The sequence below is a fragment of the Dasypus novemcinctus genome, chromosome 3 (assembly GCF_030445035.2).
Source record: "Dasypus novemcinctus isolate mDasNov1 chromosome 3, mDasNov1.1.hap2, whole genome shotgun sequence".
Taxonomy (NCBI): domain Eukaryota; kingdom Metazoa; phylum Chordata; class Mammalia; order Cingulata; family Dasypodidae; genus Dasypus; species Dasypus novemcinctus.
Window position 1 is genome coordinate 92,444,663 of NC_080675.1, and position 10,974 is coordinate 92,455,636.

Here is a 10,974-nt window from a genome sequence, read left to right on the forward strand (position 1 = left end):
CCTGGGGCAAAGTCCTAGGGTTTCTGACATACCTGAGTCCTAAAGAAGCATCCAAATTTTGGTCCACCTGACTTATAACAAGGGTCAGTATAGTAAGGCAGGAGGTGAAAATGATCTGGGCTGCCTTTGCTCTAAAGCAGAGTGGGTGGGAGAATGGCTTGGGATTCCAGTCCTCAACTAAGGAACAAAAATCAAAGTCTATTGGAAAATAAAGGAAAATCTGAAGCTTTTGTAGTCAAGTAGATTAGAGTCTGCAACAAGACCATAAAAAGAAACCTGTTCTTCCCCTGCCCATCTACTTCAAGAAGCATGCACAAGAACCAACTATTCCAGATATGGTAACACTGACATCTTAATTCCTTCTATTTGTTCCTTAGCCATTTTCAGGGTTTACAGACCTGACCACTGATTTCCCAAACACCCACCACCCTGGTCTTCACCTTTGTTTTAAGACACATCATCTTAAGTATTCATCCCTATGTAAATATTCATACCTGAAATACAGAATATTTGTGTATAGAGCAGCACCAAAGAAACAAGCATGCATACCCTCAGAATTAGCAGCAGAACCAAGAGAGAGCTACAGGATTTCACACAAATGCCAGCAAGGATGGGGACCCATGGACATATAGGCACAAGGGACATGCCCCCAGACCCATCACCTACACTCCCTTTGAGTAAAAACACCTTCTAGTACATACCAATTTTCCTCACATTACAGTAAGTAGGGGAAGCTTATAAATAGAAAAAGTCAGAGGAAGGTATAACCTTAGGAAGTATTAGGAAGGATGACCAAATGTTGAAAATTAACCCATGTGCAAAGGACCTTAAATTTTTCCAGAGTATGATACTGTAGCTAGTAAGAGGAGAGAGGCAGAAGGGAAGTCAGGAGGAAACCTGTGGGAAAACATATATATCACCCTGAAACACACAGGAAAACTGGGCTAGAACCCCATGTAACCAGAAGGACTAGGTACTTGGTGGTGGTGGGAGGTGCATTTCTCTCTAAGTTATGGTAGAAAGCTCAAACTGACTAGTTAGGAGCAATTAGTAAGAAACTTGTAAGCCATGAGGGTATCAGTTTTAGAGGCCTGAGTTAGGAAGAAATACCCTGATACTAAACAAGCTGCTGTTAGCATGAGAAACCTGTACCAACATGAGAAAGGCCTATAGATCCAGCCTTGGGGTCTACAGGATTATAGTGTGGGTACACTGTGAAAAGACCATGGCTAACTAAGCTGGGGAAAGATGGGACGTGATCCCCAGGGAAATCCTTTCTTAGGAGAGACTACATTTTATAGGAAGAACATAAAATTGGGTGAGGACCCATCTCATCACTCTTCTTAGTAAAGGGGACTGAGACAGCCTTCCACACAAAAGATAAACAAGGGGTAAATATTCTTCCCTTGTCAATAGTCTGAGCCCAGTGTTTCTTGTGGCTCCCCAGCCAGGAGAGGAATCTGGCTAGAAGCTAGTGGGGCAGCAGTTTGAGTGATTGTAAATGGACCAGAAAAGTGAACAAGGTCCAGGGAGAGGGGGAAAGGTACCACAGCACCTGGAGTCAACTCATAGCCCTACCCAACCGTACATACATTCTTACACAAACAATGACTAAAATTGTGAAACAAGTCATCAGCAGGGGTTCAGCAATGCCAACATCTACAGTCCCTCCCTGCACAACCAGACTTGAAGAGTAACCTATCCTGTGCTCGTTTCTGTATTCACACCATGTGCTCAAACAACAGCATCATCTGCAATATGCTAAGTGTTTCTGCAGTAGATTGGTCTTGTATTCTGCTGACCGTTACTTCCACTACCCAGGACCCTGGCCTGCCTCCTGGAAGAAGGATGACTAGGATCCATCCTGTACCTAGCCACAAAATCCATACAAATCTGACTGAACCATAGAGAACAATCTAGCAACACTCCTAACCTAGTGGTTCTCAATGGTGAGGTTTTAGAAACACATGGGGAGCCAGACATCAGAATATGGGGGTAAAGGGAGGAATACATTTTGAAAATGCTTCCAAAGGGATTTTACTGTGACTTCTGCTGCCATAGAGAATTACAGTTCTACCAAGTTATATTTGCCTTGATGGACCTCACAATCGTTCCTTTTCCTCTGCTGCCTCCACCCAAAACACATTCACATATCCCATAACACATATGTCACAAGGATGACAGCATAGAGACATGACTATGGCTGGGGAGGAAGTAAGAATATGCAAAAAGCATGGGAAATCCAGACTAGATCAAATGCCCTAGAAGGTGACCACCATCTCTTAGAATAGGGTTTCTTGAAGTTGCATCTATGAACCACTGACAAGTTATTTAAAATGCATATTCCTGGACCACATCTCAGACCAACCGAATCAGAAACTCCCGGAGTGATTCTACGTTCTCTGGAGTATGAGAACCTCTGACCTAGAGAGATCAGCCCCATACATATCCATGACCTGCCCCCAACTCCCCTGTACCTGGGACCCAACCCTGCTGTGTCATAAGCTACCACATAGGGACCTATCATCACCTCAGATTTGTCTTTTTCATTATCCTAACATGAGCCCCTCCCTACAATATACTAAATCTGACTATGTCTTCTGTTTGCATTGGCCATTCTTGAACAGGAGAAAAGATATAAACATTGTCCACTCACCCCCTTGGCTGAGCACCTCACTGCATTCTCCTTTGTGTAGAAACCACCTTGCTGCTTCTGAATCTGTCATCCACTTCCAGAGAGGCTGAAATCAGAAATCTCCCAGTCCCAAGCAGCTCGGCTCATGGTGGGCAATGTCTTTATGTCCCTCTGGGCAGGTCCTAACTTCCATCTGAGATACCCAGCCTCCCCCCAGCATCACCCACTGCCATCTCCTCCACCCAAAGATCTTCCTAGTCACTGACCCACAGCCTCAGGCTACCCAAGATGCAGGGAAAACCCAATCTGCTCAAGTTCTTCCAGATGGGGGTGCAAGGTCCAGTTTTGTGGCACTGCCAATGGCACTGCCCCTGGAGGTATAGGTCTGGTTGGTCTTTGTCACCTAGATGCTGTGGATTCTCCTACAGGACTTCCCATCTATAAGGGCTCATTGCTGACCCTTGGTCTCTCTTCCAGGGGTAGATTTCAAAGATATGGAAATTCCTTTAATTCCAAGGAGAATGCCATTGGTGGTGGTGGTGGTGGGGCAGGTTTCCTAAATGCATTATCTCCTCAAACAGTCAGGACCCAGGTGCCTTTGTCTTCCTAACACCTGCCTACCTCTCTAGGCCTAGAGTACCTCTCCATCTTTCTAGGACTGTGATTGAATATGGACCTTTTAACAAAGGGAAAAGAACTGGTTCATCTCAACCACAGCTCAGCTGACCACAAGGCACCAGGCAGAATGAAATATATACAGGTGCAAACCACACCACTAGCCAACAGCAAGGCCTTCTTCCCTTCTCTATCTCTTCTGGTTTCATCATTGCTGCCTGGCCTCTCTCCAGGCTCTCATTTTGCCCTCATAGGGTTTTTCTGTCTTAACTGCCCAGAGACATGGACAGTTCTCTGGCTTGGAACCTTGGGTGTGGCAGTAGCCTGTGCCCTTTTTCCTCTGTGCTCCACTTTCCCTTTGTACAGCTGCTCCAACTCTGAGTATGGTACCATCTAATCACCTTCCTAGGGGACAGTGAGGGTAGGAACAAGGGAGGTGGGTGCCTAGTTGGGAGGAAGGTAGAGCTGGGATTGGCTGGAGAGCGCTGATTCAACCCAGCTCTCAGGGCATCCTCTCCTGTCCTTTCCCAGAACGGAGCCCCACCCAATGCTTGACACTCCTGCATGCACTGCCCCCTCTCACTGCCGCCAAGTGGCAGTCGTGAGCATGTTTGGTGGCTTTGGGTTTCCTGCAGTACCAGGATCTGAGACACTGTTCATGTGCCAGTGCAGCACTGCCAAGCATGGTGGCATCCAGTTGGTTGGGTGCCAAGCAGTAGAACCCAGGTGGTGATAGAGAGAGGGAAGAGGAGTGGGGTAAATTGAGGGGGAGGAGATGAAGGCAGCAGGGAGAAAATCCAACACTTCACTTGTTAAGAGTCCAGTCCAAATGGGATTTGTAGAAAGGTGCCCTTCCCAGTCTAGATCCCTGCTCAGCAAGCCAGTGCTTCCCACCCCTGCCGTGCCCACAACACTGATATATACAGACCAGGCAAGAGGATTTGGCCATCGTCAGCAAGGAACTGGCTGGGGGCCAGCAGGACTGCCAGCCGCTCTGCATCCTTCTTCCTTGGGGTCCTAGAAATGGCGCACTTCCTTCTTTGGGTCCTCACGCCTCTCTCCGCCTGTTGCTCCTTTTCCCGAGTCTCAGAAGGAATGGGAAGGAGGTCCTGGCAGAAAAAAACTCTCTTCTCCCAAACAACAGCAACAACAACAACACACACACACAACATCTTTCCTCCTTCCTTCTCACTCCTGGCACTACCCACTCAACCAGGTTGGAAAGAGGCACTGCCACCCTCCCTTACTCCACACAGTGCCAGAGTTGGTGCCGGGCTCCAAGAGCAGTGCCAGTATGCACCCACCTCACACCCCAGTCACCTTGCTGTCCCCTTCAGTGTTCACACAAAAGGCCAGATTGCCAGCCCAAATGAGTTCTCCCTGGGTAGCAGTGGTGCAATGCCTCCTCCCTGGCTCTTAGGCTCTTTTTGGCACTTCCTTGGGTATTCTCCCCACCATTTTACTTTCCTAGGCTGGAAGAAAGGTAACAACCTCAGAGTCCAACCATTCCTGAGCTGAGCTTCTAGAGGAACAGCAACATCAGCAACACACCCTGCTCCTCCTCCCTGCCTCCGGGGTGCCCTCATTTCCCATTGCCCTGGCTCTGGGCACCAGCCTGACAGATGTGATGCCAACAGCTCCCATGTACCGAGCCCCCCTCCCAGAGTGCCAGGGCTCCTGCCGCCACCGCCCTCATTTGCCCCTCCCATCTCCGCGGGCACAAGGGTGGCAGCTGCTGTGCCAGTGCCTGCAAGCAGGCAGCAGGAAACAACTGATGCACCCTCTTCTCCCCTCCCAGGCCCCAAACCTCTTCCCTCCTTCTTCCACTCCATCCCTCTGTCCTTCTGGTTGGACACTGGATTGGCAACTGCAATGCCAACCCCCAGCCCATGCCCAGGAGGCTCACATACAGCACGCACTTACGCGTACATGTACGCGCGCACACACACACACATACACACAGCCCCATGAGTGCCAGGCAGCGGTGGCAGACACACAGCAATGCATGGTGACTGGTACCCGAGGAGGCAGCCGGATTCGGCACCTGATCCAGCACCCGTTTGGGATTGGGTGGGTAGGCGGGCGGGCGGGCGGGCAGGCGGGCGGGCGGAGGGGTGATGGAGGCAGACGATGGCCCTAGGTTGGCAGCCGATGGAGCTGGGAGAATGGAGGGAACAGATGCTCTTTGCCCAGCCTCCCTCCCTCTCTCTCCCCGAGATCAGTGCCAAGCTGGGGGGATGGGGAGAGGGGAGAATGGGGGAAGGGTGGCATTTGGAGAGCTGGCAGGCGGGGGGAGCTGGGTCCGCCCAGGCTGGGCAGTGCCGGCACTGGCTACTGCCTCTCCACTCTGCCATCTGTCTCGCCTCTCCCCACCCCTTTTTCTCTCTTTCTCCCTCTCCCCTTCATCCACAGCCAAACGAAAAACAGGGTCCTCAACCCGCCCACCCCCAACCGCTGCCAGACCCCCCTCTCTTCCTCCCCACAACTCACCACACCATACCATCACCAAGCCATCTGTGCTCTCTCTCCTCCTGGCTCAGTCACCTTCCTTCGCTTGCCTTCACCCTCACACCAAAACGGGTGCAATTTAAAATGTGTGTGTGTGTGTGTATATATATATACACACACACACACACACATACATACATACATATACATATATATGTATTTTTAAAGCAAACTTGAAAGAAAACTATTTTCTTTGGGAATGTCCTGTCCTTCTGCATCTGGTCCTCGGTGCCAACGTTTACGGCAGGCAGAGGGAGGGGACCCTGTCCTCAGCTGGTGCCCATGAATCCCATGCCAGGGAGGAGGGGTGGCTGGGGTGGGGTGGGGGTAGGGTGGGGTATCGGGAGAGCGCTCTTCTCTCTGCGCCTGTAGTTGTTTCTTTTTTTTTTTTTTCTCCTCTTCCACTTCCGGAGCAGATTCAAATTGATCTAGAGTCTTCCCCACCCCCAGCCCCGGTTCCAGGGCCCCTGTGCCCTTCTCTCCCTGCTGCTGCTGATTTTATTCCTCGATCACCCTTTCCTTTTTCCTGTGTGTGTACGTGTGCTTGCGCGTGAGCGTGTTTGCATCCATGGCGGTGGGCACCGTGCCAGCCACCGCACAGCCATCTGCGGTGCCTTCTGCAGCATCCGCTATTTCTCTCTGCCACCTCCAGCCCCCAACCCCCTGCACTCCAATTCCCCACCCCCAGTGCCCAATCATTAATTAGCTACTGAATTAATTAAATCGTGAATGCTAATTAACATTCCTACAGGGCAGGCTGCCAGGCTGGAGGGTAGAGGGGGTGTGAAGAGAAGTGGAGATTGGGATGGAGAGGAGGGGGGAGAGCCCGTCTGCTCAGAAGAACAGGAGGGAGATGGAAGGAACCCAAAAGGAGGAAGGAGAAAGAAGAAAGAGGGCAGAATGACGATGGGCAGGCCGAGGTTGGGGCTGAGAGGGAGAAAACAGCATAGAAAATGGGGCGTGGAAACTGTCTGGAGTTCAACTGAGAGCAACTGAGCCTCTCCTGCCCAAATAAGATACAGCCTAGCCCATATTCCCCAAGCTTACCTTCTGCCCCAGCCCTGCCCAGGGATCAGAGTCCTGGCATGGCCTGGAGAAGTATAAATTCCTAGGGTGGGCAGCTCTAGCAGCTTTTTTCCTGTCCCTTATAAAAATACCAGTCCCAAACCAGAGAGTTAGCAGGTACTAGCCACCAATCCAGCCACACCGACCCCCAGGCCAGCTCAGAGAGGGCTTGGGTTCAGAGGAACCCATGTTGACTTGCCTTTCTCTATCTCTCTGTCAAGGTAAAGGGGTACTCTATGAGCATACGAGCATCCATGTCAGAGAGACAAGGGGGATTGATCTGGGGAAGTAGGAGGAGGTGTCAAGTCAATGGGGATTCAACAGCAGCAGAGAATCACTGGCACTGCCTTCAAGGCTGATGGAGGGAAACCATGACATAAGACTCTCTGCCTTTGGGGTTCCAGGGAAGGAAAAGTGGACACTCCTACCCATCTTGAAAGTCATGAACTTGGAAATAGGTGAGCAAGGACTGTCTAAATTTTGAGTTGTTGTTCTTGGTTTTAACGAAAGAGAGGGTTGCCAGTATACCAAACTTCTTTCTGGGGCTGCTGAATGGAACACTAATTTGGTAAGAGGCTCCTCAAAAAAAGTGTCTCATGATCAAACTAATTTGGGAAATACTGCGTGTTCCTCCTCTTAAGAGATTCACAATGCAAACTGGTATGTTAAAGGCGCTAAGAAGTCTTGTAAAAAATGGTTGAACACTGGTTAGCCAATTCATTCTCAAAACTCATTTGGCCACAGAAAGCCTACTTTTAATTTTTAAATTAATTTTAAAAATTTATTCCCACAGAAGCAGTGTGGGAATAAAACTTTCCCCGAAGTGTCCGCTTTGGGGAAAGTGCTGTTATCATGTAATCAAGGGTGGTTCTGACGTGGAAGCTGGCAGTTGGATTAGCCATCCCCAAGTTGTCTGATTCTAGCATTCCATGAACAAAGGAACAAGAAGACTCTGGTCTCCCAGGTGTAGTGCAGGAAGGCACTCAGCCAGCTCATGGTGGAGATATATCAATTTTCAGAATCACAAACCAAAACTTTTAGACTAGAGACTTCCTGAATTTCAGTTAAAGCAACTGCAGCTCAGAGAAATGAAGTGATTTGTCCCAGATCACAAAGCCATGAGGTGACAGCACTGAATTGAGGACCAAGATGTTCTGACCTCTAGCCTAGCAAGTTTGCTCTGCTTTCTTTTGCTGAAACTCTGGGAAAAGGGCAACACAGGAGGAATCAGTCAGATGCAACTCTTAAAAAGCCTCATCCAGATGGTCTCCCTCTGTTGACTAAAGCCTGAGCCAGGTCTTTTCCACTCCTGCCCTTTGCCTTCTCCCCACCTTTGGAAACGTATAGCCTCTAGAGTGTCTTCTATATCCCTGTGGGGGTAGGGACAGGAATGTGTGTTTTACCAAGTCTCTGCAACTGTTTCTGATATCCTGGATTAGGAACTTCAGTTCTAAGCCTTCTCTGCCCTCTTTTCTAGGACACCCTGCCACCCACACTAGATACCACAGGTATTGAACCAAAGCGTCCACTCCCCACACAACCTCAATCCCATTCTGGTCAGGAAATCCAAAATGTTTGTGGGACAATCCTGTTGTATTCCTAGCACTTTTCCTTTTCCTGACCCTCTCACTTTGGCAGCTGGGGCCAGGCCACTCAGCCTCTCCATTAAGCCCTCAAGAGGAAAGGCAACTGTGTTTTGAACCTGCAGGATACATGATTCACTGGAGTGAGGTGACAACGGAGCCAACCTTGGGAACCTACTGGAGCCCAAGCCTCCCTGAGTTTCTGAACATCTACCTTCATAATGGCCCAACTTTTGCCCTGCCACAGTGTAAGCCCATCTTTTCTTGGTTGGCCCTTTGTTAAGCTGGTGAACAAGGGAAATAGGTGGAGACTAGTTCATTTCAAAGGCTGAAGAGTGTGAAGAGCATTACTAAATTGTTTTTGTTTCTGGGTCCTATTGTGATGACTCTCTTGACAAGATAATTCACCATGACAATTTAAACAGAGAATAACTCTGAAACACAGTTTTTATTTGCCAAAAAGAGATCTACATCCAGGTTTCCAGGAATGATGAGGTCCCTTCTAGCTCTGAAACTCTGTGAAAGTTGCCTAACCCCAACTCCTGCTTCCTGCCATAAAGCTTTTTTTTTTAAAGATTTATTTTTTATTTATATCTCCGCCCCCCCCCCCCCATTGGCTCTCTGAGTCCATTCGCTGTGTGGTCTTCTGCGACAGCTTCTATCCTTATCAGGGGTACTGGGAATCTGTGTTTCTTTTTCTTCCGTCATCTTGTTGTGTTGGCTCTCTGTGTGGGTGGGGACATTCTTAGGCAGGCTGCACTTTCTTTCGCGCTGGGCAGCTCTCCTTACGGGGTACGCTCCTTGAGCTTGGGGCTCCCCTATTCAGGGGACACCCCTGCATGGCAGGGCACTCCTTGTGCACATCAGCACTGCACATGGGCCAGCTCCACTTGGGTCCAGGAGGCCCGGGGTTTGAACCGTGGACCTCCCATGTGGCAGGCAGATGCCCTATCCATTGGGCCAAGTCCACTACCCTATAAAGCTTCTCGTAGAGCCCTTTGTCCTTGACAGGGGAGCTCTTTGGCTTTGGGCTGATAGGGCCACTTCAGAGTAGTGACCCACTGTCTACCTGCTAATTACTCCTCTAGCTGAGGAACCATATCGTAAGGGGAGACAAAGCTGATTCAACCTGAGAGCAAGAGGTAAAACCTAAAATTTTCATTGGACATGTTTTTTTAAAGAAAGCATTTCAGGGCTGCTTTTATCCTAGGTGGCACCTTTGCTAAATTATCCCCTCTTAGTGGTCAGTGAGAGAGGCCAAAGTACAGCTTTCCAGTATCTTGGATTCCAACCTGGTTCACTTCCCTTTCTAGCACCCCAGTTTTCTCTTTCCAACACCCAGGCATGCTACTGTCAGTAGCAGAGGCACTGTAGAACTATGATATAGATGATGATTATTGTATCAAATAACAAATAACACCGCCAAGCCTGGCCGGCTCCCTACAATGGTGGCGGCAGAAGCAAGTAACAGAATTCAATATTGATAAATTGTATATTGTCTTCTGGAACTATTACTCTTCCTGACATCCATACTCCAAGCCTCCCCCCATTAGCAGCAAAGAAGGGGGAGATCCTGGCTAGTACTGGCCCCTGTAGGCAGGGAGGCCAGGCAGAAGGAAAATCAGAGAAAGCTGGGAAACCTTGTGGAAGATGAAGTCCTCAGCACCCACCACTTCTACAGCCCCCCACCATGAACCAGCCTTCCGTGGCCCTTCAGACTGTGCCATGCCCCTGTCCCTCTGGAAGGTTTATCTCAAACACAGCTGCCCAGACAAATCTTACACTAGTGAGCAGGAATGGGGCCTATGGTCTGGTCCCATCTCTGCCACTAAGTGCTGTGAAACTTTCAGCGTGACATTTGATTTCCCTGAATTCCTGGCATTTCTGTTAAAAAAGAAGGTGATGTGTCTAAGGTTCCTCTCAGAGCTAACATTCTCTCATTCTGTGGCTTGGCATACCTCTTCCAGGACCACTGTCAGACTTCTTGTAGGTCTTGAGCACTAAAAGAAATAGGGTCTTGTTAGTATTCTAGAGAAATGGTTTAAGATCTTCAACCCCAGACTGAATGACAGGCCAGATCTGCCCCCCACCTTAGGACCTCTGTTCTAATTGTCCTCTCTACCCAGATAACTGCAGGGCAGCTCCCTGTCCTCCTCCTGCACTTTGCTCAAAGTTTTCCTGCTCCTAAAATAAACACCATACAATGGGTTGGCTTAACAACAAGAATTATTGGCTCACAGTTTCAGAGGCTTGCTTCCTCCCAGGATCTGAATCTTCCAGCTGGAGAGTAGTCCTTGAGGTTCCTTGGCTTTTCCATCAAATGGCAAAGCACACGGCAGTATGTTCTCCTTTCTTATCTGATTTTTGCTGACTTCCAGTTCCTGGCTGCTTCCCTTGGCTTCCTTCTTCCATTTTCTTTGCTTATAAGGACTTCAATCATATTGGACTAAGACCCACCTTCATTCGGTTTAGGCACTCCTCAACTAATAACATCTTCAAAGGTCCTATTTACAAATGGGATCACACCCACAGGAACAGGTTGGGACCTGAACATGCCTTCTGTGGGGG

The 10,974-nt window shown here is 49.1% G+C and overlaps 1 protein-coding gene across 6 annotated transcripts in view; it reads right to left on the reverse strand.

The window, feature by feature from the left end:
- Positions 1 to 6,033, reverse strand: part of THTPA (thiamine triphosphatase) — a 45,784-nt gene extending 39,751 nt beyond the window's left edge. Inside the window, exons 1-3 of one of the 6 annotated variants that reach the window (XM_058293703.2) lie at positions 5,751 to 6,000; positions 4,179 to 5,407; positions 2,657 to 2,741 (exon numbers count right to left, since the gene is read on the reverse strand). The gene's annotated coding sequence lies outside the window, so the exon portion shown is untranslated. Of the gene's footprint in view, positions 1 to 2,656; positions 2,742 to 4,178 lie in introns of all 6 variants that reach the window. The other 5 variants (XM_071214011.1, XM_058293704.2, XM_058293705.2 and 2 more) reach the window with 5 other exon arrangements.
- Between the last annotated feature and the right edge of the window lie 4,941 nt (positions 6,034 to 10,974).